This window comes from Eptatretus burgeri, chromosome 8, assembly GCF_056783735.1.
Source record: "Eptatretus burgeri isolate ZD-2024b chromosome 8, Ebu_testis_v1, whole genome shotgun sequence".
NCBI classification, from domain to species: Eukaryota; Metazoa; Chordata; class Myxini; order Myxiniformes; family Myxinidae; genus Eptatretus; species Eptatretus burgeri.
Window position 1 is genome coordinate 65,544,635 of NC_140968.1, and position 8,513 is coordinate 65,553,147.

Below are 8,513 nucleotides of genomic sequence, written 5' to 3' on the forward strand. Positions count from 1 at the left end.
CGGCCAGCGACCGTGGCTTTTTATCGCCTCCGCGGCGTTCGCACCTCCCTTCCCGGCGTGCGGGGGAAAATCCCAGGAGTCATCGTCGGTCTCTCCTCAGAGAATTTGGTTTTTTAACCGTCACTTTTGTTCTCTTCTTCGGGTGGCTTTCTGGGAGTGTGCTTTTGTTTGTAGAGGAGGGTCGCTGTGTTGTGGAGATTGACAAGGTTGTTGAGATGTCGTGGTTGCAGTGTGGTTGGCGCTGTGGTGGGGATGGCGTGGTTGTTGAGATGTCATTGTGGTGGTGGAGGTGGCGTGGTTGTTGAGATGTCGTTGTGGTGGTGGAGGTGGCGTGGTTGTAGTGGCGTCATTGAAGAGATGCTGTTTGTTTGAAATAAAAGATAGAAAAGAAAAACGGCTAACTCAAAGGTTCACAGCCCGGTACACGAACAATTCCCTTTATACATCGGTGGGAATTCTAACCTGGAACACACACTTACAGAAATAACTGACCTCTAGGGAACCTGAATGGTGTTCTGTGAATTTCCACAACCGTAACAATATATATATATATATATATATATATATATATATATATATATATATATATATATATATATATATATATATATATATATATATTACGGTATTGTGATGATAAGTTAAGTCAATAGGGGACTTCGGGGTAGCAATCTTCGTGTGAAGTTGGGTGTATCATGTGCTTCGTGTAAGAGTCACGTAACCCCGTATCGGGAAGGCCAAAAGGCATGTGTTCGTCTTCAGTCATCCCCAAACAACCCTCTTTGTAATTTTCTCTTCTTATTCGTGCTTTCCCTTCATTTTAGTTGTTTTGTTATTTTAGTTATGTTTATTTCAAAGGACAAGTAGTCGCTGCCTGGTGCACCAGCCTGGGACATCTAAAGGTGGATGATTCTGCACGGATTAAGCCTTGAAGTCAATGATAAAAGTTGGGGTGGAGCACGAAGCCGAAAAAGGCCATGAGGCTTTTTTATACACCCACACTGTTGTGTGCACGTTTACTAGATCTTGTCGATCTAGTATTACGTGATTTCTGTGAGTCACTTCTTGTCTATGAAGTTCATTAAACCTGGCACTCTTCCCCGTATGCTGGTCTGATCATCACACACATGGTGTTAAGATTAATATTTTTAAACGCCATTGTTTTACACACCCATTTGTAATGAACTGATTCCTGAAACTGGTGTCACTATGCAGCGGTAAGTCTGATGTTTTGGTATGTGTGTGTGTGTGCGTGCGTGTGTGTGTGTGTGTGTGTGTGTGTGTGTGTGTGTGCGTGCGTGTATGTGTGTGTGTGTGTGTGTGTGTGTGTGTGTGTGTGTGTGTGTGTGTGTGTGTGTGTGTGTGTGTGTGTGTGTGTGTGTGTGTGTGTGTGTGTGTGTGTGTGTGTGTGTGTGTGTGTGTGTGTGTGTGTGAAATCAGAAAACGAAAAGAAGGGAAGACGACAGGCTAAATGGGATGGCGGTGAAGGAGAGAGTTTGAAGAAATCTTGAAAGTGATCCAGTTAGGGGGGGGGAGGGGGGAACACAAACTGCACCTTTTTGATTTTGTAATGTAAAGGCAACCCTTTGAAAAATATTGTTGTTTCTGGAAACGTAGCTGTACTGCTGATGCAGTGCCCCTGTTACCAGTAATTGCTGGTACTCATTTTGCTGACCTGGGAAAGATGACACGGTGAATCAACCCATCTGGTATTATTTCAATGGTGAAGAACAGGGACTCAAACTTAAGACCCTGAGATCTTAAGCCAGCCACCTTAACCGTTAAGTCAACACCAGGCTTTTTGAAAAATATTAAACAAACAGCATGGCTCGATCAGTTTTGATTTACATGTAAATTCAGCCCAACACAACCTCTAACCACCAACCACATCCATCCACATCCTCCTCAACCCTGCTCCTCCTGTTTACTTCTCTTGTTCCAAACATCACGTCACCTCCACATCATCATTCATTTTGCTTTTATGGCCATCCCTTTCCACACCCTCTTGCCTTTAATTCTCACAACCCTCCTCCTTCCTACACACCTTTTGTACCTGCAGTATCTGAACACGTATTCCCTGCACTCCTTTGCTGCTGGCAAGTACACTCACCTTTTGTTTCAAACGCTTTTGTATGTAATCTTATTTATCTTTTCAAACAATAGCATACCTTATCTTCACTGTTTCTTTTCTTCACCCTTTTAAGGTACATTTTCAAACTTGTATAAGATTTTTCTACAAACTCTTGTTAAACTTCCCCCAACCCTTTTGTAAACTCTTTGCAAAGGTCATACTTTTTAAAAGGGTCTCCATCTCCTTTTAGCTTATCTACCTTTCTGCTTTCCTGCTTCTACTCTCCATATAACCTTCATAAGAAACTTCTGAAACCTCTGTTCCATCGAATTGAACTTCATCATATCTCTAAAGAGTATCTGTGAAAGAGTGGTGCAAAAATAAATGTTTTATAAACTCCTTTTTGCATTTCCCCTTTCAACAATCCCCTGAGTACATTCTGCCCTCATTTTCTCTTCTTTGCAACCTTTGATTAAACTCGTTCAAAATATACTTCGAAGTCAAAAAAACAAAAATCAATCTCTTCTTCTGTTTCATTCTTACACTCTCTGCCACATCTTTATTATCTATAATAGAGGGGTCATCGATAAGCCTGTGAAATTACAGAAAAGGGAATTGCTGAGATTAACAAAAAATCATTATTTCAGCATAAACGTTTTACGACTCTTTATCAAAATTTGGAACATTTGTCCTTGTTTGATTAATTTACTTTATATTCTTGGGCTGGCAGGATTGCTAAGAGCTATGTGCATTTATTCAACCTGGATTTGAATCTCAACTAAGCTATAAACTGTCACCCTCAGGCCTCATGATGTTTCACATGCAGGGCGAAGCATCGGTGTGTGCGCGCCTTCCATCGAATGGATGTTGAGCCAGAGGACCGATCTCCCAGCACTGGTTGTTGATGGACATAAAAGATACGACGGTGTCTTTCTGCGAAGAGGAGGAAAGTTATGACCGGTACCCTAAACAAATTCCTGCACTTTCAGTCGAGTATCCTGCCATGGAGTGGTGATCCTGCCATGATGCATCAAGAGTACGGGCTTCCATTATTACTTTATATTTGGTCACTGTCATATTAATGACGCTCGTATATATTTTTCATGCACAGTGGATTGTATTGTAGATGTAATGATAAATAATTAATATAAATATCGTTTGTTACATTGTTGGATGTGAATTTCTTGACGACAGGACCAAACTTAGGTTACAGCAATTGTAGACAAAGTGACCTGCACCCTTTCCCTGACAGAATTACCCTAGGTTCTGTCATTGTTGAGACAAAATACACTCAAACCTAATATTATCTCGTAATTATTTAATTTACCATCACCTGAAGACGAAAAACAAAGTTGTTTGGGATGTATCCTGATTAAGATGCAATTATAATTTTCAGATTTTCATTCACTGCTGGAACTTTGCACCAAACCAGATGTCACTAAAAGTGTGTTTAAAGAGCAATTTCGACAATCAACTCTGACTACTGCAAGAAATCTGGCAAACTGTCATGATTTAAGAAGCTTACGTCTACCTGACAATAAACTGCAACTTTCCACTGCGCTTCACTTGCCATCCAAAAAGACTAAACGCCTTTTTTACACCCCACGGGCTCACAGAACAACCCGCCCGCCCCCCGGCTTGTTTTGACTTGCCTGTGCTTCCAGCCACACAGGCAGCTGAAGCAAGCCTGGGGAGGGTGAGGATCACAGCAAGGAGACTGGGGTACAAACACTTATTACCCGTCGTTTGACTTCAATATGATCCTCCAGCATGCCGGTGGGCTGAGCATTGAAAAGGATATTTGGTCTTCACGTCACCACAACTGTGTAACATTTTATGAATAACATAAGAGGGTTCACAGCCATTGTAAGGGTCTTTGAAACTTGCAAAACAAGATATGTTTTAATTGTCAGCAGTAGTAGGCTCAGTGAAAAGTGGTGTGTGCCGTAGGCAAGGGATGTCATAACAAGAGCGAGAATTATTTTGCAATACATGTCCCCGACAAATGTGATATTTTCTAAGTCCAAAAAGGGCATAACTCTGAAAAATTGCAGAAACTCCCTTAAACTCGAACTTGTTCTGTAACTCATCATGATAAAGCCATGTACCAAGTTTCAGTTATACGTATATGTTAAAGGGTATGGGGAAAAAATTCTGAAAAACCACAGGTGGGACGGATGGACAGACAGACAGACAGACGGAGAGTAAACCTGTTCTTCCCTCCAGTGAAACCGGAAGGGGACTAATACAATGTACTTGTTAATTTATCTATTACTTCCATTAAAAAAAAATCTAGGCTCATGGAAGACCGAGATAACAGGGCAAAAAGAAAACCAACTGAGAGGGGGTAACAATCAAGGGAATCAACGGATAGGGAAGGAGAAAAGAGAGAGGAGCTCAAAGAGGAAACACGGTAAGCTGCATGTAAGAGAGTTGTGATAGCTGGGGTTAATGGGTGCAAAAAAGATGACGGGTATAAGGATGGGGAATGGAAAGATGGTGCACCGCTTGCTTGAAGCTTTGGAAGGACCAGTGGGATAGAACAGCTTCAGCAAGGCGGTTCCACAATCGGGAGAAAACGAGAACAAAATAGTTGAGGCATACAGAAAGCCTTAATTTAAAAAAAAATGGTTTAAAAAAAAATGATTCCATGCACTTGATTTATACTTCTTGTTGTTCATCCTCCAACACCCATGGTATTTGGTGCTGTGATGGAGTTTCATTTTACATCTGATTATAATATCAAATATCGCCGTCACATGTTCACCGGTTTGTTCAGAAAGCATCATCCCAAGCACTGTAATCGGAAATATGAGACAAAATAATTACTTTTCCCAAAAATGATGGTAATGAGTCGACACGTGGTTAAAATCAATTGGCAACGCACGTGATGTATCACTTTTTGTACATTGCCTTGGATTTAAACCTGCGGTGTGTTCCATCACCAATCGGATTGCCGTCGCTTGCCAAGCCAGCCGTTCCTTATCGAGCGTTTTGTTGCAGTGCTTGCTTGAGCGGTTAAGCCACTTGGTTGTGTTGGTCCGTCTTCTGTATTGCACACAATTTTGGATCAACTTTGGGTTTCAGCGCACCTGTGCTGCTGATGCAGTGCCCCCTGTAGGAGGTTATAGCAATAATTTACAGTTTGGAATATTCGTTCAGGTTGCCGGTGATAGTTTTGATACTCTGCAAAAGACACCGTGGGATCTTTAATGCTCATCAACGAAAGCCAAGTCTATTCTGAAGAACCTCTGGAGGCCGATGTCCCTTTGCTTTGCAAAAAGGAGTTTCCATGTGAAATCTTGTGAACTTACTCAATAAAGTGCGTGATATATATCAAAGAACGCTCATCTTGCTATATTGTCGTAACATATTAGTGGACGTGAAGAAGCTTGTAAAAATACAGCTCAAGGAAGACGTCCAGGTTGAAAAAGAATGAAACACCATATATGATGAGCTTGCGATACAAATGTTATTGTTTGGAATTCACAAAGATGTTAATTTAGGTGGACTTTTCATCTTCGTTTTGTGATGGTCGGCATGAAGGCGACAGTGTCCGAGTCTCAACCTACAGAGAGCAAACCTGAGAAGCTTCACTGGAGGTACCACACCTGGATGCACCTTGTAATAAATCTTCTGTTCGTGCTGGTCTCCCACTGAAATTGCCTTTTTTTTCACAATCAGGTCCTTCACTGAACTAATAATTTCCAATGGCCCAACAGGGATTTGGGTCACATTTTCGATTTTAAGGGCTTGCATCACTGCCTGATCAAAGGCCTCATTCCCACCAATGCCCACAGTTTAACCACTACACGGTGTTACTCAAATCACAGTGCTAACCAAATGGAGAATTTCAAGAACCACATCATACCTGTCACCATCCTTAAGGGATTCCAACGCCTTTAACGCAGCAAGTGAGTCGGAGAGGATGACCGCACTGAGAGGGTTAAACTCAATGATCCATTCAAGGGCCACAACTATACCAAATAGTTCAGTGGAGAAAACTGAGAGATGGTTACTAAGCCAAACTGATCAAACCACCCTGAGGTCTGGGATGCATACTGCGGTAGCTGATCTCCCAATAGCAGGGTCTTTAGACCTGTCTGTATAAACATGCAAGGATTGACTCCAATTCAAGTTAACAAATTAAATTGCCTGGTTGTATGTTTCCACAGGATTTGCCCTGTCAGTTCTTCCCGAGAGATCCAGGCGGAGACGGGGTTGGGGTTCAAGAGTCCAAGGAGGCCAAATCGCTACTTTATGGAAGGGGTTTACAGGAAAGGAATCCAGCCCCAAGTCCTTCACAGCCTTCTTACACAGTGGCGGATCTAGAGGGGGGGTTGCAACCCCCCAACCCCCCAAACCCCCTCTAGATCCGCCACAGTTACACATGCCATTCCTAGAGAAGAAGAAGTGAAGTTCTTAACAAGCTTTTGGTATTCCCAACGGTCATCAAATTCGTCTTTACCAGGGTGGTTATCCCCAGATGAATTGGTTTTAGCCCAGTATTTCATTTGAAAGATTTCCCAATACAGAGGCAAGGGAATTTCACCCGCTTCCACCAGGAGAGCTGACACCGGAGAGCTAATAAAAGCCCCCATACAGACACAGAGAGATTTATACTGGATAGTCTCCATTTTTTTGTGATTGCTCATCAACATACCCCCAAAGGCCTGACAAAAATAAAAGAAGAGAGCAGATCAAGGCTTTTTATTTAAGAAAGAGACGTTGGACTCAGGCTGCTACCCTGGGAATCCCCTTATCCATCTGAAACGCCGAGGAGAGGATCAAACCATCTCTCACCTGGAAGGATCTATTTGGTAAGAAATCCCTAATCCACCAAACATTTTCCTATTAATCCCAAGGTTGTGTAACTTATGGAGAAGGCCATCTTTCCATACGGAGTCATATGCCTTGTGAATATCAAGGTACACCCCCAGAAGCAACTCCTGATTATTTAGAGCTTCCCTGGCCTCATTTGCCAGAGAAGTGACATGGCCAACAGTGGACCATCCTTTTCTAAATGCATCCTGAAATTTATACATGAGGTTGTGTTTTTTTTTCTAGGAAGTAGATCATACAATTATTTACCATCCTCTCCATCAATTTAAAAAAACAACCAAGTTGAGGGAAATCCGACGATATGAGGATGCGGCTGTGCCATCTTTCCCATCTTTAAGGATAGGGATTACAATCGAGTGTTTCCAGTCACTTGGGAGTTTCCCTAACTCTCAAACCTTATATATAATGTAAGGAACACTCTCAACACCCTGTCTTCCAAGTGCTTGATCATGAGATAGCTTAACCAATCAGGACCTGGGGCACTATTCTTAACTTTTGGATTGACCTGCTTAAGTTCCCACAGAGTAAAATCCAGATTAAGAGGGGGGAGTTTAGAGGCTGACTATCATTGATGATGTTCTTGTGTTGCTCTACAAATTGGAGCTTGTGGGCTATAAACTCATTATCCCCATTAGTGTCACCAAAACCACCAGAAAAAAAGATGACCAAGGGCCTCAACCTTGTCTGAATTGGAACAAAAAGATTTGTTCTGGAAGATAAGTGCCGGAATGGACTTCCAGCTGATTTGGATTCCCTGCTTACTTTTAACTCTCTTCCATATGACCTTAAGAGGAGTACCTGGATTGATCAATGTACAAAATGAATGCCAGGAGGCTGTCTTGGCTAGTTTAATATTCCAATGAGCATATGCCCTTTTCCTATTATATTCGATGGCATCCTTCATCTTAAGGGTTCTTAATTTTTTTAAGAGCGGCTCTCCATTCCTGGATCGTCTGTTTGCAAACCTCATTCCACTAGCGGACTTCAATTCTTTTGCCGACAGGACTTCTGGAGATAGGGATAGAATCCCCCGCAGTATTATTTATGATGCAAACAGAAAGACCCCAGTTTGCCTTGGAAAAGTTCCAATAAGCCGGTCCTTCTGATTCCACAGAATCCCTTTGTAATTTAAAGTTAGTGATCACTGGAAAGTGATTGTCATCAAGAACTCTTCATTCACATTCCGCTGCTCCCGGGGATGAAATGAAGGTGAGATCCAAAGAGGACATCTTCCCCCGTAGACAGATTAATACAAGTCCCCCCTCCATGGTTTAACAACACCAAATGAAATTCATCCATTAATTCCTCAATACCCCACCATTACTATCCGTAGTTGTAGATCCCCAGAGGATGTGATGACTATTAAAGTCACCACACAGAAGGATCATCCCAACATTCCTTCTAAAAACCTCCTGCGGCGACTTTTTATCAACTGTTGGCAAGGATTGTAGAAATTTATGATTGTAAACTCTCCCCTTGAATCATGAATATTAATAATAACAGCCTCAAATTCAGCAATGCATTCAGTTACCACGAAGGGAATATCAAGCTCAATAAGAACCCCACATCCACCCCCATTCCCACTTAATCTAGCTCTACA

General features: G+C 42.1%; 1 long non-coding RNA gene across 3 annotated transcripts; it reads left to right on the forward strand.

The window, feature by feature from the left end:
- Positions 1 to 1,645: 1,645 nt before the first annotated feature.
- Positions 1,646 to 6,390, forward strand: LOC147021919 (uncharacterized). 3 transcript variants are annotated; one of them, XR_015060992.1, is made up of 3 exons: positions 1,646 to 2,096; positions 2,875 to 3,107; positions 6,247 to 6,390. It is a non-coding gene; the product is annotated as an uncharacterized LOC147021919 (long non-coding RNA). The 3 variants fall into 3 exon arrangements; XR_015060991.1 differs by lacking the exon at positions 6,247 to 6,390 and adding an exon at positions 5,578 to 5,721 and having other exon boundaries at positions 1,649 to 2,096; XR_015060990.1 differs by lacking the exon at positions 6,247 to 6,390 and adding an exon at positions 3,468 to 5,545 and having other exon boundaries at positions 1,652 to 2,096.
- Positions 6,391 to 8,513: the final 2,123 nt, after the last annotated feature.